This window comes from Mesoplodon bidens (assembly GCF_964165515.1).
Source record: "Mesoplodon bidens genome assembly, chromosome: 1".
In the NCBI taxonomy this organism is placed as follows: domain Eukaryota; kingdom Metazoa; phylum Chordata; class Mammalia; order Artiodactyla; family Ziphiidae; genus Mesoplodon; species Mesoplodon bidens.
Genome location: NC_138176.1, coordinates 75063691 through 75086912, shown reverse-complemented (window position 1 = coordinate 75086912; position 23222 = coordinate 75063691). Strand labels below are relative to the sequence as shown.

Sequence of the window (23222 nt, the reverse complement as noted above, 5' to 3'; positions counted from 1 at the left end):
TTCTTCTTAAAAATGCCATTGAAAATTCTGAATGAATAGTATTCCTACACTGAAACTGTGAGAAACCACTTAACTTATCAGATTGGTGAAAAAATCCAGACCCAAATGACAACTAGTCTCACAAGTTTCTAGCAGGGGGTGAGAATAAGATAAATCCCCTCTGGGAGGCAATTTGACAAGACAGCTATCAAAATTATACACATCCTTTATGACTGGCAGTTCTACTTTGCAAATTTATACACATAAAATTGTGTACACGCAGAATAACCTACACACAAAGTTATTTATTGCAGCATTGTTTAAGAGCAAGGATTGGCTACAACCCAAATGTGCATCAATAGGTCACTATTTAAATTGTGGTACATCCATACAATGGACTACTCTGTGACTGTTGAGAGAAGAAAAAAAAAGAATGAGGACGCTCTCTTTGTACTGATTTGTTAAACCCTCCTACATATATCAGGAGAAAAAAATACATTGCTCAAAAGTATAGTTTGCTATCTTTTACTTTATGAAGGGGGCAAAAATGAATTCATACTTGTGCACAGAGATACTCTGGAAGGCTGCATTAGGCACTGATAGCTGACGCTGGGAGGAGGTGGTGGAGGCAGAATTTGGGCAGAATCTGTGAACCTGAAAAAAATGAAGTAAAATGGTATCCTTGAAAAGTAATCCTTCTTTTCTAAGCCTAGGTCACATCACCCTGGCACCTGTTTTTTGTTTATTGTTTTAATAAGCTTCTCTATTTTGCAGTGATTAAACTAGAGCATTAAGATTGCTTTATCTTATTTTCCGAATCAGGTTTCAACTCTTTTTCATCTGTGCCTGTCTACCATCTAGAAGGAGCTGTTCCCAGGACACCTGAGAGTGAGTCAAGTTATCTGTGCCTCCCTTCTCCCATCTGTTTGCTGAGGGTATTTGGGGGCTTTTCTTTCTTTCTTTCTTTCTTCCTCTTTCTTTCTTTCTTATTTATTTATTTATTCATTCATTCATTCATTCATTTATGGCTGTGTTGGGTCTTTGTTGCTGCGCGCGGGCTTTTTTCTAGTTGCGGCGAGCGGGGGCTACTCTGTTGCGTTGCGCGGGCTTCTCATTGTGGTGGCTTCTCTTGTTGCGGAGCACGGGCTCTAGGCGCGCGGGCTTCAGTAGTTGTGGCGCACGGGCTTAGGTGCTCTGCGGCATGTGGGATCTTCCCAGACCAGGGCTCAAACCCGTGTCCTCTGCATTGGCAAGCGGACTCTCAACCACTGTGCCACCAGGGAAGCCCTATTTGGGGGCTTTTTAAAAGCTCCATGAAAGCAGGAATTTTGCTTTGTTCACTGCCTCATTCGCAACACTGAAATGAGTGCCTGGCCCACAGAAATTGTTCAGTAAGTATTTGTTGAATACATGAATTTTTTTCTTTACCCAGCTTCCATGGGACAGACACTATCAGACAAAGGGAGAGATATCACTGCGGTCAAATATTCAGAAATAGTTGTCATTCCTAGTATCGGCCCATATGGTCATTCTAATCCTAGCAACATTCTTAGAATTATTTTGAATTTTACAGAAGACAAACAAATATGCCTATGGAGTGCTGTGCTGAACAGTGACTCTTAAATATTCCTAAAAATTTATTTTTAATTAACTTGGGATTACCTGGCCCTGGGGTCCATCTTTGGGCTGAAGACTTTTTAGGCAAACACCACACTAACTAGTAATGATGAAGAAGAATGGCTATCATAAGTGTCAACTGAGCCCCGGTCCTAAGGTGCCCTAGCTATAAAGAAGAAAAAGAAAATCTTGTGCATTAAAAATGCAACTCCTATTTATATTTTCAAGAGTAAAATTATCCTAGGAACTAAATTCAAATTAGTTTAGACAGTTAATTGAGTTGCACAATGTCAATCATGAACACGAAAACTTCCTTCCTCCTCAGTGGGCAGAGAATGGGTATAACTACCACATCTCTTTTTTTTTTTTTTTTTTTTGCGGTACGCGGGCCTCTCACTGTTGTGGCCTATCCTGTTGCAGAGCACAGGCTCCGGACGCACAGGCTCAGCGGCCATGGCTCACGGGCCCAGCCGCTCCACGGCATGTGGGATCTTCCCGGACCGGGGCACGAACCCGCGTCCCCTGCATCGGCAGGCGGACTCTCAACCACTGTGCCACCAGGGAAGCCCTACATCTCTTTGACCTTAGTTTAAAAAGTGCAGAAACAATAACTTTGCTAGTAATCATTTCACTAATGTTGTTGAACAGGTGCACAGCTGACCAATGTTTCTTTGAAGATTTATAGTGCCACTAATTTTTCTTAATGCACAGTTGAGGCAGTTACTGAGTGCCGATTTTGGCAGTCATGCAAAGAGGTTAGGAAGTTTTGGTGTCACCTCTATTTCTCTTGCCGTCATTTAAGACAACAATCCAACAAGTAAGGAAACATCCACTCACCTGAAACAGCTTGAAATCTAAGACTCTCTTGAGGATAAAACAGAAATTCTCAGAGTTAAGGCATTTTCGAAATGTCTTAACTAGATAAGAGAAGATAGCCGAGAAGTTGCAGAACAACTGGTAGGCAGCCAACCTTCAGCGGATGCAAATCACACTTAAGATCTAGCACCAGGAAGCACCCAACCTACTGTTTGCAGATGGCAGCACAGCAAATCCCACCGTGGTCCCTGGTCCTCGAAGCAGTGAACACATTCAGTCTTGTAGCAGATCCTTTCTGCGAAGAGTGGGAGGGGCAGAGGATGATAGCTCTAAAAGGCAGAGAAAGTGAGAGGTTAAATAAGAATGATGCTTTGTTATGTTTTGCTGGTTTTCTGGAGGTGAGGGTGAAATGATGAGTTCTATGATACTGCCGTCCCTGGAAGAGTCATGGGAGAACACTGGCTCTAACAGGTACCAGAATTTCAGGGGGAGAAAAGCAACTTGGCCATGCATTCCACCAACATTAATTTAATACCTGACAGACCTGTTCAGAGGTGGAGCAAGGAAGGTAGGTGGATTCCCATCATGATGCTCACAAGCAGATAAAGGAAGCCTGTGATAAATGCCACTGAGAGAAGTCAGTCAGAATCAGAGCGAGGCTGGCGTGGCTGATTTAGAGCAAGCGGTTAGGGAGTGAGGGGATGCTATTTGAGTTAAGACTTAATAATAATGGGGGATGGGACATGGAAGAAGAGCATTCCAGGTCAAAGAAGCAGCTGGTTCAAAGGCCCTGAGGCAGGAATGAGCCAGGCAGGTTTCGAGAATGGAAAGGCAATGGAGCATTGAAACTCAGGAATAGAGAAGTGCAGTGGAGACCAGAGGCCGGAGACAAGAGGCCAGAGGCCAGGTCACCGAGGGCTTTGCAGAGCAGGTGAGGAACTGCCAATACACAGGCAAACTCAGTGTCACCGAAACCCAGGCTGCTGTGGGTGCATAATCTGTCATGTTCAAACAAAATGGTGGAGGATTCCCTTCGAAATACACACAACTGCTGTGATACTTTAATGGGTTTTTAAATAGACTTTATTTTTTAGAGGAGTTTTAGATTCATGGTGAAATTGAGCAGAAAGTGCACAGATTTCCCATACTTCCCCACACATGCATAGCCTCCTCCATTATCAACGTCCCCCATGGAGTGGGTGGTACATATGTTACCATCAATGAACCTACATGGACTCATCATAATCACCCAGAGTCCACAGTTTACAGCAACGTTTACCTTTGCTGGAATACATTCTATGGGTTTGGACACAGGTATAATGACATGTATCTACTATTAAAGTATCAGAGTAGTTTCGCTGCCCTAAAAATCTGCTACGCTCCACCTATCATCTCTCCCTCCTCTCTTTCAATGGATTTTAAGTAGCTGAAATTTGACTGGTGGGTGGAAGTAAAAAGTATACCATTTTCCAGAAGTTTACAATTCATAGAACCACCATATGAACATCCTAAGAGTATAGACTGGGATACACACACAGACACACACACACACACACACACAAAGACACACACACGATATTTGGTAGTTGATGTATATATACCTTTTAAATGCTTAACAAATTTCATTAAAATCTATGTTTAACAATTACAGGGCATATACATACATATCCGCAACCAGAAACTGATTTTCAACTGAGATCCCACTTTCACCAAAAATACTCAACTGTTGGAAGAGACTCAAGAACGAATGTGTCACTCCTAGTTATATACCCAAGAAAAATGAAAGCCCTAGTCCACACAAACACTTGTGCACAAATGTTCATTCTGCACTATTCATAACAGCCAAAAAATGGAAACAATCCAAACGTCCATCAGCTGATGAATGGATGAACAAAATGTGGTGTATCCATATCATAAAATATTATTTGGCAATAAAAAGGAATGAAGGAGTGATATATGCTAGAACATGGATGAACCTTGACAACGTTAAATAAAAGAAGCCAGTTACAAAAGATCACATATTGCATGATTCCATTTATTTGAAGTGTGCAGAAGAAGCAGATCCATACCTCTGAGAGAAGTAGGTATGGAGAAAGAAGATGAGCATTGTCAGGGGCTGGAGGCAGAAGAGAATTGGTAGTGAATATCAATGTGTATGGGGTTTCTAGTGGCGCAGTGGGCTTCCCTGGTGGCGCAGTGGTTAAGAATCCACCTGCCAATGCAGGGGACACGGGTTTGAGACCTGGTCTGGGAAGATCCCACATGCTGTGGAGCAACTAAGCCCGCGCGCCACAACTACTGAGCCTGTGAGCCACAACTACTGAGCCCGTGAGCCACAACTACTGAAGCCCACACACCTAGAGCCCGTGCTCCGCAATAAGAGAAGCCACCACAATGAGAAGCCCGGGCACTGCAAAGAAGAGCAGCCCCCGCTCACCGCAACTAGAGAAAGCCCGCACGCAGCAACAAAGTCCCAATGCAGCCAAAAATAAATAAATTTAAAAAAAAAAGTGTGTATGGGGTTTCTTTTGGGGATGATATAAATGTTGTAAAATTAGATAGTGTGACGGTGCACAACTCTGTGAATACACTAAAAATCACTGATTATACTCTTTAAAAGAGAGAATTTTATGGTATGAATTACATCTCAATAAAGTTGTTATAAAAATTAAAGAACAAGGGAATTCCCTGGCAGTCCAGTGGTTAGGACGTGGTGCTTTCATTGCTGGGGCCCAGGTTCGATCGTTAGCTGGGGAACTAACATCCTGCCAGCCACTCGGCGTGGCCAAAATTAAAATTAAAAAACATAAGTATAGGGCCTCCCTGGTGGCGCAGTGGTTGAGAGTCCGCCTGCCGATGCAGGGGATACGGGTTCGTGCCCCGGTCTGGGAGGATCCCATATGCCGCGGAGCGGCTGGGCCCGTGAGCCATGGCCGCTGGGCCTGCGCATCCGGAGCCTGTGCTCCGCAACGGGAGAGGCCACAACAGTGAGAGGCCCGCATACCGCAAAAAGAAAAAAAAAAAAAAAAAAATAAGTATATCTGAAATGCCGGGTAGAGATGAATAGACTTCAACTGGTCAACAGTGCTAAGTTCCAATAAGGCCCATAATAGGAAGCAACTTAGTTTACATTGCAGATACCATACAATACACTCAGTGGGCCACATTCACTCCTTTGAAAAGACCACTCCACCCTCAGAGAATGTCTTTCTCATTTCACTTGGGACCTCGTTCCAGCTATGACCTCTCTCTTGACTTCATCCACCACTGACACTAACCTGACCCTACTTCCAGCCACCAGTGTTTCCCCTGGATTGCCTTAATCTTCTCCCGCTCCTGATTTTCCACAGGAAAATCTGATCTTTCTAAAAATTTACTCTCACTTGAAACCCTTCAGAGGTTCCCCATATTTAAGCCATTTCTGGAACACAGAGGTACTATTAGAAGAAATTAATGTATATTCACATTCAATCAGGTAGTACATGTGCCTCTTAATATTAAAGGTGCCTAAAAATATGGCCTCAAAGTATCCCCAAACCATGCCTGTCCCTGCCTGTAGGGACACTGGTTGCACTGTTAACACCCACCAATAATCTCATGGGCTAATCTTTGCAACTGCCAACTTGAGCTACTCTATCAAAAGGATCAATTCAATTGCCTATTTATAAGGTCAAGAGTCAAGTTAGCTTAGATAAATACCTAATAAGGTAAGAACTGGGCTAACAAAGAGATTTCTCAAGAAGACACACATCCCGAAGGTCCAATGCTTTTCATGTACCTACACACAGCGCGGTATGTAGAAACAAGCCCAGAGTGTCAAGTTGGGAGAAGCTGAAACTTAAAGTAGCTCATAAACCAGGGCTTCCCTGGTGGCGCAGTGGTTGAGAGTCCGCCTGCCGATGCAGGGGACACGAGTTTGTGCCCCGGTCCGGGAAGATCCCACATGCCGCGGAGCGGCTAGGCCCGTGAGCCATGGCTGCCGAGCCTGCGCGTCTGGAGCCTGTGCTCCACAACAGGAGAGGCCACAACAGTGAGAGGCCCGCATACAGCAAAAACAAAAACAAAAAAACAAAATAGGGCAACAGTTTATTTCTTAGGTAGCAGGGGTAAGTCAAATTAAAAAAGAGCAGATAGTGGTTCCTGGGCCATAACTTAAGTCTGTGGACATTTATAATTGTTTCTAACATGGTATTAATGATACCGATAACATCATCAGCTTATAGATTTTTTCATCTAGTCAAACTTTAAATGTGTGCTCTTGTTGAAAAGGAGATGGGTAAAGGGGGCGGATGTTAGACTGCAAATTCATGCTGACTACTCCAAACACTCTGTACACATCCTGAAGTAGTTAAGAGAAGACCCATTTAAAAGAGTGTCATGGAAGTTCATTTATTTTCATTTGAAGTATATATACCATGCATCACTTCATAAAGGAATAAAGTAAATGATACAACTAAGAAGTAAAATACTCCTGTAAAAGGAGTAACATAGGATCAGAAAGCCAGGTAAATAGAGACCAGGGGTTCTTTTTTTTTTTTTTTTTTTTTGCGGTACGCGGGCCTCTCACTGTTGTGGCCTCTCCCATTGTGGAGCATAGGCTCCGGACGCACAGGCTCAGCAGCCATGGCTCACGGGCCCAGCCGCTCCACGGCATGTGGGATCTTCCCGGACCAGGGCACGAACCCTTGTCCCCTGCATCGGCAGGCAGACCCTCAACCACTGCACCACCAGGGAAGCCCAGGGGTTCTTGATCACAAGATGCAGTGGGAGGAGTGCGGGTGTCTTTCCTGTGACTGAATATTGTCTCACCCACTCCCAGCAAGGAATCGCCACACTCAGCACCTCTGGGACTCCAGACATGATACATAACCTCCCTGTGCCTCAGTTTCCTCATCTATAAATAGGGATAACAACAGCACTAACTTCATAGGGTCCTTAAGAGGGGTGAAGGAGTTAATACTTATAAAGACCTTAGAAACAGCACCTGGCATATAGTATGCATTATCCATATTTATTAACTAACTAAAATAGAAAGGAAAGAACAGGGGGAATTGAGTGTACTGGTTAAGTCTTACAACATGACAAAAACTGGGATACATATTTGACTCTCAGTTCCTTTGCAGCTAGAGCAAAAAAGAGAAGAGACAAAATTTTCCAAACTCAAGAGTGTGAGTATCTCCATATCTGCATGTATTGGAAGAATGGGGAATGGGGAACCATGTTTTATCCCCCAGGGGAAAAAAAGTTTTTCTTGACACTTAGCTGTAACATGCTCACTGCAGGTCTGTACATAAGAGTCAGTGAGCAACAGCACAGATCAGGGAGACCATGTCACATGATAGTTTTTCATCATGACCCTCAATAAATTCCGAAGCATGGCTCTCTAGAGTTTCTTCGGTAGGAAGCCAAGGCAATGCAATATAAATAAGCAGCTCTGATGGTCTGGCTTATTTCAGGGACACAACTGCACCAGAAATCCATCCTTTACTTCCATATCCCTCAGCCATGCATCTGATAAGAGTTGAAGAGAAGACAGTTCCAGATTTGTGGAACAAATTCTCTACCATCAGGAGATGGCCAAGGTACAGCCACATAGAAACACTAAGTAACCTGATGCATTGAAAGTGACTTTCCACAGAAGCCTCTGTTTTTAAGTCTAATGGACTTGAGAGTCACCATCTGGCCAAAGAACAGCCATAATATCTCAGGGGATTGAACAGCTCAAAGAATATTTCTATTTGTCATAGTCATCTCAGGCTCTACCTAACAGTTAAACGTGGAGCATTTCCAAATTACAAAAGCCATTGTGCTTGAGGCACATTTTATTGTAAGTTGGAAAACAGATTAATTTTTATTTTAAAGACTAGTTATTAAGAGAGCAAACCTTAGCTAGCCAAGGACCTTTGTTCCTTCAGATATTCCCCTGCTGTACATGGAAGACATGACACAGCTGAACTCCCAAGCTATTCCATAAACCCTGTGAATTAGCTGATGTTCCAGTGATTTGTCAGCTTTTTTCATTCCATCAGGCAAAGTGTGTTGTTCTTAGGACTGATTATTTAAGAATGTTTCTTCAGATTGAAATAGTGTTCCATCTTAAAGTTGGTAATCAACTATAACAATGTATTTTCATTTTAATTCTTGGGGGGTATTACTAAAGCCACCCAAAGAAAGCAGAAATAGATTAATTCACTTGCAGTTTACAGGCACTAAACATAGCACTTGGCAAGGAAGAAGAGCACAGGATGGCATGTATAATAAATCCCCATGCATCTTTGGACAAATATCACTTCCTTGAAAAGAAGCCTTTTCTTGACTCTTCCAGATTGGATTAGGGTCCCCTTTACCTGCTTCCACATCACTCCATACTTTTTCTCCACCATAACTGTTTGTTAATTGTAACTCTCTAGTCAACTACTGGTAAAGGTTTACTGGCTCTTTTCTGTCAGACTATAAACCCCATGAGGGAAGGGACCACATCTGTCAGGTTTATCTGCTGTGCTCCTGGCACATAGTTGATATTATTTGTTCACTGAGTAACCCCTGCTTTATAAGATAGCCAGCTGTGTTCCTGAAGAGTCCCATGTAAGCCCCTTGCCAGTAAGACAATGAAGTCCTTGAAGGAATCTTATAAAGGGGGGAGGAAGGGAGGAAAGCATTACATATCATGAAACCCACAAGTTTGATGCCTTGAAGATTTTCAGAAGCAGAGTCCTTGGATGTACACATGGCAGGTATGAGTGACAGAGGGAGGGAGAAACGGGGGAGGGAGGACGGACTAATTTAGACGGGTGCTTTAAGAGTAAAACTCTATGATGAGAACTCAAATAGTGTTTTCTAATTATAGACTCAAATTTGAAAGGTCACCCTGTACTTCCCTCTGCCTAATACAAGCAGCATTCAAACATCCCAGAAATAGGAGCCCTTTTTTTTTTTTTTTTTTTAAAGCCCAGAGAGAAGAAGTTGAACAGATTTAAAAAGCCCTGTGTCTCTCAGCCTCTACAGTTTTTCTGTTAGGTCTTCCATGAAGAGACAATCGTCAATCTAGTTCTTTCCTTCAGGACACAAAGTTGTTGTTAGATTCGAATTCCTCAACTCTTTAGAGTAAAAGTCACAAGAAATAGTACCACATAGTATCATAACAGTGAAACTTCAATTATTACTTAATTTTAAGAAATGCTTTCAGACCTACTGCAACCAAAGAAAACAATATTTTTATACTTTAACACTGAAAGTGAGAAGGTGTTTTAAACTTACTGGTGAGGAAAGAAACCCAAATCAAAATATTTCTGTTAAAAAAAAACACAAAAATATCAAGCTGCTCTCTAGGACTACTGTAAAATACATTTCTTATATTTTACAAACACCCTAAGATTGTGAACAAGATTTAACTCTGAGCCTCTGACATTATTTATAACAGTGAAAAACTGGAAATAACTAAGTATCCAACAACAGTGGGTTGCTTAAATAAATTATGATGGATGAATGCAACAGAATACTGAAATACTTCTCTACCATGTTGAGTGGGGAGTGACAAGAGGTTCATGATATATCCATGAGTGCAAAACAGTGATATATGTATGACCCTATTTATCTTGTTTTTTAAAAGTTGTACATGGGAATTCCCTGGCAGTCCAGTGGTTAGGATTCTGCACTTCCATTGCAGGGGGCATGGGTTCGACCCCTGGTCGGGGAACTAAGATGCCACATGCCGGGCGGTGCTGCAAAAAAAAAGTTGCACACATAAATGTAAATGCTGGAAAGATCATGCAAAATTTTAACAGGTGATAGATTATAGATGACTTAAGGTTTCCCTTTGCGTATCAAGGTTCAAAATTTTCTAAAATAAACATGAGTTGTTACTATAATTTAAAAGTTAAAGAGAAAAGGTGAGTCTTAAACTCCCAAAATAAATTTCCAAATATCAGCTATTATATTAACAGTCTCTTAAAGAAGTTTAGTATTATGATAAGCACAGAGTCTGTTTAATATCACGTACTAAGGATAAAAATAATAAACCTCATTTTTCATTTTGGTAACTATGTGTGGGGTAGGCGAATAAAAACATTCTGTCTCGGCAACTTAAAAAGTTTTCTTTTTAGCAAGATGCCATTTGTGGTAACATGCCACCAGGTAGCAAAGAGATCAGCCCCTCTAGTTAAATATAGCATAATTATATAGTTCATAAAATTAAAGTAAAATGTACATATTTGCTGTGATTACTACTCTTGCTCAAATAAAATGCTGTCTTTGAAAATAAAAATGAAACTAGAAGTAAAAATGAAACCAGACATGGATAAATATGAATTAAGACAGAAACAAATTGCGGGGGCGGGGGTGGCGGTGGTGGAGGGGGTATTATTAGAAGGAGGCTGCCAGACAGAGAGAATTCACCTTTGGTCAGGGAGAAAGGACGTTTGTGGGGAGGCAGAGTAACTCCTCAGGATACAGAAGCATTATAATCAAAACCGCAAGGATTCTATAGTATAGGTACCTGAGTAGATTAACAGAATGAGCAGACTAGCTACACCTGAGTAATTCAGCCAGCACTAAACTTGCACTAGCTCTCCAGCTCTTGCTTGGGAAGTCTCCTTTAGATTCCCAAGTTTCTTGGTTTTGTAATCCATTTCCTTTAGTTCTTATTTTTCTCTCTCTTAATTTTTTGTTGTCCTTGCTCTTAATGTTTCCAAGAGATTGATTACTCCAGCCTCCTCACTAGTTATCAGCAGTTTGCTTCTCTTGTTTTAGAAAATGAATAATTTGTACTTACTTTAACTCTTATAAAGTTTACCTGGTCTACCTGTGTATCATGATCCATCACAGACATCCTCACCCAACAGGTTTCCAACGTTCCTTCCAAGCAATATCAAAGCAAAATACATACTGGCATACTTACATAATCCTCTATTTCACAAAGCAATGTCTTTCAAGATTTTTTTTTTTTTTTTTTTTTTTTTTTTGCGGTACATGGGCCTCTCACTGTTGTGGCCTCTCCCGTTGCGGAGCACAGGCTCCGGACCCGCAGGCTCAGTGGCCATGGCTCACGGGCCCAGCTGCTCCGCGGCATGTGGGGTCCTCGCGGACCGGGGCACGAACCCGTGTCCCCTGCATCGGCAGGCGGACTCTCAACCACTGCACCACCAGGCAAGCCCTCAAGATCTTCTTTTTAAGTCTTGGAGGAAGGATGATGTTCAGAGAACAAAATGTTGAGTCAAGAAAGTAAACTCTCAGGACCACAAAGAGTTATTTGGTGTCCAAATAAAAGAACAATTAAAATACCAGGAATAACTGGAAAGGGGGAAGAAGAAAGAAGTGAAATGAGGGGCACACTAGCAGAAGGTTTTGCAACTGAACCTTGAGCAAAAATAAAGGAAAATGAAGCAACGCATCCAAAGCCCAGGGATGATGAACATATTTTGAGGGCAGGGGCCAGTGGTGAGAATCAAGTTGTAAACCAAAGCTCCTGCTGGTAGAACCTGCTGGTAGAAATCAGGCTCTAACGGGCTGTCATAGAAATGGATGGTGATGCTGACCAAGTAAATAAATCAGCTGTGTACTTTTATGTTGAGCTTCTATGTCATGCATGGTCAGAGGCTACATCTCAGAGTACATGAAGGAAAAGTCTGAGTAAACATTATGAATGTCATTATTAATGACCATCCTACCCTCTCTCTTGCTATTGAAATCAACCCATGGGCTTTGAATACTTTGGACACCACCTTGATTTCAGAGAAGAGAGGATGAGGTTTAGCGCATCGAAAAAGAAACTCTGAGGTCCTCCCTAACCTCCCTGAAGTGTCTAAAGCTTGCTCTAGAGAAAAGTAAAGAATAATTCCTATTCACCCTTACAGAAAGGTTTACAGACAGTAAACAATCCCAATGTTGGATCACCTTTCTAAACAAACAAACAAACAAAACTATGTCAAGGAAACGCAAGCATGTGTATTCTCCCCACTGAGAATACACACATTCATTTTTCACTCTTTCATGGTACTTTAAACTGTAATAATGTATTAGGTGGTGAGTCACTCTCTAATTGAGAGCAGTGGGAAATACGATGAAAACAAGAAAGTAAAGAGGCTTCCTGAGGGACAGAGCATGAGCAAAGAATACTTTACTACAGTCAGGAGACCTGGTTTTAACCTGGATTCTGATATTGCTAAGTGTGATCTTTAAAAGTCACTTTAACAGATCCAGCATACAGAAAATCAAGTTGAACTCAACAACACAATCAATCCACTGGATCTAGCTGACATCCCTAGACTACTTCTTGTAACAGCAGAATACACATTCTTCTCAAACTCACATGAACTTTCACCAAGAGAGGCCACATTCTGGGCCATAAAACACACCTTAATAAATTTAAAAGAATAGAAATTATACAATGTCTCCTTTCAGATCAAAGTGGAATTAAACTAGAAATCAATAATGAAAGATAGCTGGAAAATCCCAAAATACTTGGAGATTAAATAACACATTTCTAATTAATACATGAGCCAATAAAGAGATCCCAGGGAAATTTTTAAAATATTTTGAACTAAATAAAAATGAAAATATAACATCAGAATTTATGGATGCAGGGATTTCCCTGGCGATCCAGTGGTTAAGACTCCATGTTTCCAATGCAGGGGGCAAGGGTTCGATCCCTGGTCAGGGAACTAAGATCCCACATGCCACGTGGCGTGGCCAAATTTAAAAAAAAATTATTTTGGACTTCCCTGGTGGTCCAGTGGTTAAGACTCTGCACTTCCACTGCAGGGTACAGGTTCAATCCCTGGTCGGGGAAGTTCCATATGCCATGTGGTATGGCAAAAAAAAAAAAAAAAATTATGGATGCAGCAAAAGCAGAAGGAAATTTATAGCAATGAATGCACATTTTAGAAAGGAAGATCTAAAATCAATAATCTAAGCTTATACCTTAGGAAACTAGTAAAAGAAGAGCGAATTAAACCCAAAGTAAATAGAAGAAAAGAAATAATACAAAATTAGAGCATAAATCAATGGAATTGAAAACAGGAAATCAAGAGAAAATTAATGAAACCAAAAGCTTGTTATTTGAAAAGATCAATAAAATCAACAGGTCTCTAGGCAGGCTAACTAAGAAAAAAAAAAGAACACAAACTTCAAATATCGGAAATAAAAGAGAGGACTGTAGACCCCACAAACATTAAAAGGATAATAAAGGAATACTATGAATGTATCTATGCCCATAAATTTAATAACCTGGGTGAAATGGACCAATTGCTTCAAAGATGCAATCTGCCAAAACTCACAAGAAACAAGCCATCTGCATAAGCCTATATCTATTAAATAAATTGAATCAATAATTAATAACCTTGGGAATTCCCTGGCAGTCCAGTGGTTAGGAATAGCCAAAAAAAATTAATAACCTTATAAAATACAAAGCACCAGGCCCAGATGGGTTTACCACTGAATACTACCAGGTATTTAAGGAAGAAATCATACCAATCTCTTTCAGAAGATAAAAGTAGAGGGAATACTTCCTAATTCATTCTATGAGGCCAGCATTACCCTAATACCAAAACCAGACAAAAACAATACTAGAAAACTGTAGACCACTATCTCTCATGAACACAGATGCAAAATCCTCAACAAAATATCAAAAATTGAATCCAACTATATAAGAAGAGAATTATACACCATGCCTAAATGAGATCTATAAAAGGTATGCAAGGCTAATTACACATCTGAAAATGAATTAATGTAATCCATCACATCAACAGGCTAAAGAAGAAAAATCACATGATCATACCAACAGATGTAGAAAAAGCATTTGACAAAATCCAGCACCCATTCATGATAAAAACTGTCAGTCAACTAGGGAGAGAGAGGAACTTTCTCAACTTGATAAAGAACATCTACAAAAAGCCTACAGCTAATATCATATTGTACTAAATGCTGAAAGCTTGGAGCTTTACCACTAAGATCAGGAACAAGGTAAGGATGTGCCCTCTCACCACTGCTTTTTAACATCAAACTGGAAATCCAAGCTCATACCGTTAGATAAGAAAAGGAAATAAAAAATATAAAGATTGGGAAGGAAGAAATAAAACTATCTTTGTTTCACAGACAACATGATCATCTATGTAGAAAATCTGAAATGACCAAAAAGACTCCTAGAACTAATAAGCAATGATAGCAAGGTTGCAGGATACAAGGTTAACATACAAAAGTCAACCACTTTCCTATATACCAACAATGAACAACTGGAATTTGAAATTTAAAACGCTATACTATTTACATTAGCAGCTCTCCCCCCAAAATTGAAATACTTAGGTATAAATCTAACAAAATATGTATAAGATCTACATGAGGAAAACTACAAGACTGATTAAAGATATCAAAGAAAAACTGAATAAATGGAGAGATATTCCATGTTCATGAATAGGAAGAGTTAATGTTGTTAAGAAGTCAGTTCTTCCCAAATTGAAGCACAGATTCAATGCAATCCCAATCAAAATCCCAGCAAGTTATTTTGTAGATATTGACAAACTGATTCTAAAGTTTATATGGAGGGCTTCCTTGGTGGTACAGTGGTTAAGAATCCACCTGACAATGCAAGGGACACGGGTTCAATCCCTGGTCCGGGAAGATCCCACATGCCACAGAGCAACTAAGCCCTTGCGCCACAACTACTGAGCCTGCGTTCTAGAGCCTGCGAGCCACAACTACTAAGCCCACGTGCTGCAACTACTGGAGCCCATGCGCCTAGAGCCCGTGTTCCACAACAAGAGAAGCTACTGCAATGAGAAACCCACGCACTGCAAAGAAGAGTAGCCCCCGCTCACCACAGCTAGAGAAAAAGCCCGCGCCCAGCAACAAAGACCCAACTCAGCCAATAAATAAATAATAATAAAGTTTATATGGAGAGACAGAAGACCCAGAATAGCCAACTCAATTTTGAAGGAAAATAACACTACCTGACTTCAAGACAATTTAAAGCTAGAGTAATCAAGATAGTCTCATATTGGTGAAAGAATAGACAAAGAAGTCAATGAAATATAATAGAGAGCCCAGAAATAGACCCACATAAATAAAGTCAACGGATCTTTGACAAAGGAGCAGACAATACCTTGGAGCAAAGATAGTCTTTTCAATAAATGGTACTGGAACAGTTGGCCATTCACATGCAAAAAAATGAATCTAGACACAGATCTTACACCCTTCACAAAAGTTAACTCAAAATGGATCACAGGCCTAAATGTAAAGCACAAAACTAACTCTTAAAAGATAACACAGGAGAAAACCAATTGACCTTGGATATGGAGATTACTTTTCCGATACAACAGCAAAAAGCACAATCCTTGAAAGAAATAACTGATAAGCTGGACTTTACTAAAATTAAAACCTTGTGCTCTGTGAAAGGCAATGTCAAGAGAATGAGAAGACAAGCAACAGACTGGCAGAAAATGTTTGCAAAAGAATATATGATAGGGCTTCCCTGGTGGCGCAGTGGTTGAGAGTCCGCCTGCCGATGCAGGGGACACGGGTTCGTGCCCCGGTCCGGGAAGATGCCACATGCCGTGGAGCGGCTAGGCCTGTGAGCCATGGCCACTGAGCCTGCGCGTCCGGAGCCTGTGCTCCGCAACGGGAGAGGCCACAGCAGTGAGAGGTCCGCGTACCGAAGGAAAAAAAAAAAATATATATATATATATATATGATAAAGGACTGTTCCAAAATATACCGAAAACTCTTAGAACTCAACAATAAGAAAACAAACGACCCAATAAATAAATGGGTCAAAGACTTGAACATACCTCATCAAAGAAGATACAGAGATGGCAAATAAGCATATGAAAAGATGCTTCACATCACATGTCACACAGGAAATGCAAATTAAAACAGCAATGAGATACCACTACACCTATCAGAATGCCCAAAATCTGGAACACTGACAAAACCAAATGATGGTGAGTACGTAGAGCAACAAGAACACTCATTAACTGATGGTCGAAATGCAAAATGGTACAACCACTTTGGAAGACAGTCTGATGGTTTCTTATAAAACTAAATACACTTTTACTGTACAGTTTAGCAATCGTGCTCCTTGGTATTTACCCAAAGGAGTTAAAAACTTATGTCCACACAAAAACCTGCACACATACAAATATTTATAGCAAGGTTATTCAGAATTGCCAAAAAGTGGAAGCAAACAAGATGTCCTTCAATGGGGGAATGGATAAACTGTGATACATCATACAATGGAATATTATTCAGTGACAAAAAGTAATGAGCTATCTCAAGCTACAAAAAGACATGGAAGATCTTTAAGTGCAAATTGCTAAGTAAAAGAGCCCATCTGAAAAGGCTATATACTATATGATTCCAACTACATGGCATTCTGGAAAAGGCAAAACTACAGAGACAATAGAAAGATCAGTGGTTGCCAGGGGATTTTTAGGGTGGTGAAACTATTCTATATGATACTGTAAATGATGGTTATGCTCAGCTCAGTGCTCTTTGGTGACCTAAATGGGTGGGACTTGGGGGGGAGGTCCAGGAGGGAGGGGATATATGTATACATATAGCTGATTCACTTTGTTGTACAGCATAAACTAACACAACATTATAAAGCAACTATACCCCAATTAAAAAAAAAAACCAATAGAATGTACAACAAGAGTGAACCCTAATGTGAACTATGGACTTTAGTTAATAGTGTATCATGCTGTATAAAAAAAATAAAGAAAATAAAATTCAAAAAAAAATAGTGTATCAACACTGGCTCATCAATTGTAACAAATGTACCCCATTAATGCAAGATGTTAATGATAGGGGAAACTGGGGGAGGAGGGGACATATATGAGAACTCAGTACTTTCTGCTCAATTTTTCTGTAAACCGAAAACTGCTCCAAAAAATAAAGCTTATTAATTTCCAAAAAATTACTTCTCAGAATTAGCTATAAACTCATTCATTTTAAAGATATTTTTGAGAGCAATAATTTTTTCAAAAATAAAAACAAGAAATACTCCAAATATTGTGATTTAACCTGTAAAGCAACACTCGAAAATTAATGGCAAAATAGCCTCCAGTTATGCCCTTTAAGGACAATGACAATTTGCTCAAACACCAACTACTAATCTAAAACTGCCTTGTAATTCAAAAGCACTTAAGTCTTTTAAGTACTTTCTAAATACTGCTTAATGTTGATGAAGCAACATTCGTGGTCAGGGCAGTGCTCGATTTCATAACTCTGCCGCCACAGGTTTTCATATTCTATGTACATATTCATTCCAACAGACATGAAGATGATGCTTTGTGTACCACATGGCAGGGCACACCTTATCCTGCTGAAATTAAAGGCTTCATTCAGGGAGCAACATAAGCACATACATATAAGGAGTGGACTCAGCACAAATATGTAATGTGCCATTTGCAAACTTGTACCCTGATGAAACTACACCTAAGAGAAGACTTGCTTTCCTTCCACAATGACATTTTTACCACATCCCTTAAGAACATTCTCCTAGCCAAAGATGCACTTTAATAGAGCTCCCTAAGTGAAGAGTTCCCAAACCGCTTGCTTCAAGGAAGGAACCTTGCTAACAAGAGCCTTGCTATCAGCTAAGAAGATGCAGGTAACGTGAGACACATCTGGCAATAAGACAGAAATCTGACCACAGAAAATAACAGTCAGGTCCCAAAAGATATTTTTTCAGCTATTTGCAAAATTCCACGTAAGTTTTTTTTTTTTTTTTTTTGCGTTATGCGGGCCTCTCACTGTTGTGGCCTCTCCCGTTGCGGAGCACAGGCTCCGGACGTGCAGGCCCAGCGGCCATGGCCCACGGGCCCAGCGGCTCCGCGGCATGTGGGATCTTCCCGGACCAGGGCACGAACCCGTGTCCCCTGCATCGGCAGGCGAACTCTCAACCACTGCGCCACCAGGGAAGCCCTCACGTAAGTTTTTATACTGTGATTTTAAATGAAAACATTTCAACTTCAAACAGCCTTCTTAAGTCTTCTGTGAATTACAGTTCAGAATTACACATGGAACCGTGTGCAGGTGACCTAGGTGGTCACCCTGAGCACCTTTTGTAAAGTGGCACCCCCTGAGTGGTAATTTTACTCTTCAGTCCTACCTCAAAGGGTGTGGGATCTTTGAACCTTTTCCTGTGTAGGCAGCCTTAGGATGGAGGTAGACCCTAACGACGCTAGACCTCAGAGTTCCACCTCCAATTTCCTGTTGCAGTCACAGCCTCTGCTCATTCTACTTCTCACTGACAACCGTGTCCCTGGCAACTCACAGGTGATGACAACTGTGTCCATGGCAACTCATGGCTGACACTACACTACTTCCACTACTTCCCTTTTCAGACACAATATTTAGAAACTATTAGTAACACTTGTGGTTTATAAACAAACAATAATAAAGCTGGCTCATCAGACAACTATATTTGTTAAACTGGTTGTATTTAAAGAGTCAAATCCAAATTCTCATTAGAATATAATCAAATTTATTCATTTAAATGAATAAAAATGTGTTTGAGGACAAGTGATTCAAAAAAAGCATTCTGTCAATATTTCCTTCTTTTTAAGATTCATATTGAAAGGGATCAAAGGATTCTTAGAATTCAAAAATAGCTAATTAATTATTTGTATGAAAAAGTGAGTATGTACCCAATCTTAAGATTATTTTTACAAATAGCACTTTAGAATCTAGGTTCAAGTACATCGTTTAAAACAGAAGAATTCAGCCTCATTTTCTTTAATGATGATGGTAGAGTAGGGCAGGGGCTCAAGTGGTTGGCAAATGGGGCAAAAAGAACAGAAATGAAACTTAGGGTCTAACACCATATATTACCTTTAGTATTCTATCTTCTCTACTAAACCATTTAGAAAGAACTTCTGTAAATTATATCCTTCTGGCTGTTGTCTCATAATTTTCCTGCTCCTTGCTCACCTACTAAAAGCAACTGACTTGTCAAGAAGGAGAACAAAACAAAAAAAGATTAAAAGGGGTTGGGGGGAGGTAGGCTTAGATTACACCACTGGATAAAGAACCTTAAAAAAAAATTAAGATCTATATGTGACTAGTGGTCAATGGAGAAACAGTAAAAGGAAGAAATCATTGCAAAATGTATGTCTGTTTGACAGACTGAGCCGACCTCCAAAATTCACTGAGGCACAACTGGAAATTACAAGACAGTTCATCAAGACAGGTACACCTTACTCCAGTTTCCAAGACTGTTTGTCAGATAAGTAGAAGTAGCTTAAGCTAAATTTCTCTCACATACACACTAACACATAGAAACAGAGACACAGAAAAAGCTCCAGAATATAGCTTCCTTCTCCTAATTTCAAATATATTTCTCTGCCTTCCTCCCAACCTAATATATATAACATGAATTATCTTTGATAAACCCATGTCCTTTAGACATGTATAATCTCACCCTAAACAAAAAAGGAATCTCAGGCTTCCCTGATGGCGCAGTGGTTGAGAGTCCGCCTGCCAATGCAGGGGACACGGGTTTGTGCCCCGATCTGGGAAGATCCCACATGCTGCGGAGCGGCTGGGCCCGTGAGCCATGGCCGCTGAGCCTGCACGTTAGGAGCCTGTGCTCCACGATGGGAGAGGCCACAACAGTGAGAGGCCCGCGTACCAAAAACAAAACAAACAAACAAAAAAAACCCCAAGAATCTCAATGATAAAGAACAGTTATATCACCCCCTTAATTCCTTTCTCTGAAAAAGGTTATTAGTATTCTGTATCTTTAGTTCACTTTTCTCCTCAATTCCTATAGTTTTCTCTGTAGACCAGTGTCGTGCTGCCTCTGAAACACAGAAGAAATTATTAATCAAATTTTTCCTTTTTGTCCTTATTAGCAACAGCACCCTTGTCATGATCATCATCATGTTCCAGAAAAGTATTAGAAGAGCCTGCCAAATTAGTCTTTCTAAGATTTCAACTTTGTGCACATGCAAATCTTCAGGCTCTACAATAAAACCTGAACTCCTCCTCTTGACAATCACCACCTTCCTGAATCTGCTCCTTACCCAGAGTGTCCTGGAAATGGCACTAAACTGGCTTAGAGAGACTGATTAATAACTTCCTAGTAATCTTAGTTTCTTCATCTAAATAAAAAATTAGACTAACTAGGCCATTTAAGGATTGTTTTTCATGCTCTACTTCCAACATTTTTTTTTTTTTTGCGGTACGCGGGCCTCTCACTGTTGTGGCCTCTCCCATTGTGGAGCACAGGCTCTGGACGCGCAGGCTCAGCGGCCATGGCTCACGGGCCCAGCGGCTCCGCAGCATGTGGGATCTTCCCGGACCGGGGCACGAACCTGTGTCCCCTGCATTGGCAGGTGGACTCTCAACCACTGTGCCACCAGGGAAGCCCTACTTCCAACATTTTTATTCCACCTTTCTCAACCTCATGGAAGATTTTTTTTTTAAGTCATGCTAAGTGGCATCTATTATTACTAGATGATGGTTCCCTGCCTCAAGGAACTTAAAATCCAGTTGAGGATCCAAGGATGCTATGTTAAACCTAATAAAAGTTTATTTCTGACTGCCCCCAAAATGAGGGCCACAGACAGTAACTGATTGAGTGTGCAATTCTCAGTGGTGAAAATTAGTGCTCTAAGAGTGGAAAAATAGTTTGCGGTCCTCCAAAGGGCATTAAAATTACTCAGGGGGAAGGGAGTGGTTAGAAAAAACCTGTCGAAAAAGGCAGTAATGAAAGCAAAAGGTGGAAAAACACTGAGAGAGGAACCCAGACAGAACTTTAATGCTCCTTCCTCAAAGGGGTCCTTTCCTAACCACTGTCTAAAGTAAGTCTCTCCTCTTATTCTCTCTCAGCACTGCTGATCCACTTTCACAATTTTTAATTATATTCTTGTTTCCTTGTTTTGCCTGGGTGTCTCCCACACTGGGTGACAGGCTTCACAAGGTGATGGACCATGTCTGTTTGTTTATAGGAGTTCACCCTGTCTGGCACAAAACAGGTGCTTGCTGGTTCTTGCCAAGCCTTTCCCCTTGACCAACTTTTATTCTCCTGACATACTGAAGGACGTGTCAGGACCCTTTTCCAGACATTAACTGCAAGAGATGGTCTCCAATGCTCCTAATTCACTCTTACTTTCTTGTAAATCCACTTAAAGGTCCCCTTGGCCCCAGAGCATAACCTGCCAGAAATTTTCCCAAGGATCTTTGATCAACTATAAAAACTTTAGTATGACTTTCAGAGTATTTACAATAATAAACCTGATATTAAGAGAAAAGGATTAGGCAAGGAATGTGCATATTTTTTAAATGCAAGAATGAATATCAAAATAGCACTTTTTATTCTTCAAGGTATCCAAGATTTTAAAAGACCTTTCATTTCTTACTCCACAGCTGTTGTTCTGCTTCCGGGTTTATCAATAATGGAACCACTAACAGAGAGACAAGGTAATGGAACAGTCTAGGACATACACCCATTCCACATGCAGAAGGGGAAATTCTAATGTGAACAAGAGGTGACACATGTATTGGGCAGACGGAAATAAAACTTGACATACAGGAAGTCATTTCAAATCAGAACAGCTGGGACTTCTCTGGTGGTGCAGTGGTTAAGAATCCACCTGCCAATGCAGGGGACACGGGTTCGAGCCCTGGTCGGGGAAGATCCCACATGCCGCGGAGCAACTAAGCCCGTGTGGCACAACTACTGAGCCGGCACAACTACTGAGCCTGTGCTCTAGAGCCCGCAAGCCACGACTACTGAAGCCCGCGTGCCTAGAGCCCATGCTCCACAACAAGAGAAGCCACAGCAGTGAGAAGCCTGTGCACCACAACGAAGAGTAGCCCCTGCTTGCTGCAACTAGAGAAAGCCTGCGCAGAGCATCAAAGACCCAATGCACCAAAAATTTAAAAATAAATAAATTTATTTAAAAAAAAAGAATCAGAACAGCTGCTGTTAGGATGATATCGCCCCCTGAAAATGGATCCTGCCCACCTAGGAGGAGTCAGGTCAGGCGTTATCACAGTCAAAATTATCTTCGTGAAAATATTACGTGAGGAAACCAGGAAGATGAGCAAGTCTTTTGATTTGCTTAGAACAACAATAAATATATATCTTTCCACAGTATCAAGATATTTGGCAAGTTCTCAATTATAAGTTTAGTTGGAAAAAGTAAAAACATAGATATACTTGTGTGTGTGTGTATGTATGCATGTATGTATATAATCCACATATATATCCATATACATCTATATCTACCTAAGTTACATGGACTAAAACAAAAAAATATATAAGATATTTCATTCCCTCAGTTTTCTATTGAATGTGGTCTTTAATTAGGGTGACCATATAATTTAACACCCTAACCAGGCCAATACTGAGTGAAAGAGAGACTTACTAATAATTAAACCAGGACAATATGTATACACTGGGACTGTCCTGGGCAAATCAGGACACATAATCACCTTAATCATAATAGAGTTCATGGAAAATTGTAAGATTTCATGAAATACAAATCAGATGAACAATTTTAAAATGTGTCTCCTTTAGTAAAGTTTTTAAAGAAAAAAAAGTTTTAAGAAATGAATTTGTAAAGGCTAAAGTCCACAAAAGATTTTGTCCATATGAAGCAACATCCTACTAAACAAAGGATATAAATTAAAGAATGAATAGTAAAGTATTAACATAAGGAGTTAACCTCTAATAGGACCAGAAGCTTAAATTAATATTTTCTTTAATTAAGAGAGCCAATCCTTTCTAAAAACATAAACCAACCCCGTATAGATATTTCTGCAGCATAGCCTCTAATACCACTTAGTTACTGCTGTTACTAGGAGACATT

General features: G+C 40.5%; 1 protein-coding gene across 5 annotated transcripts in view; it reads right to left on the bottom strand.

Moving 5' to 3' along the window:
* Positions 1–23222, bottom strand: part of SGMS2 (sphingomyelin synthase 2) — a 90587-nt gene that overhangs the window by 49453 nt on the left and 17912 nt on the right. For 4 of the 5 annotated variants that reach the window (XM_081247015.1, XM_081247013.1, XM_081247012.1 and 1 more), the window contains exon 2: positions 2622–2741. The gene's annotated coding sequence lies outside the window, so the exon portion shown is untranslated. Of the gene's footprint in view, positions 1–2433; positions 2742–23222 lie in introns of all 5 variants that reach the window. The other variant, XM_081247014.1, reaches the window with a different exon arrangement.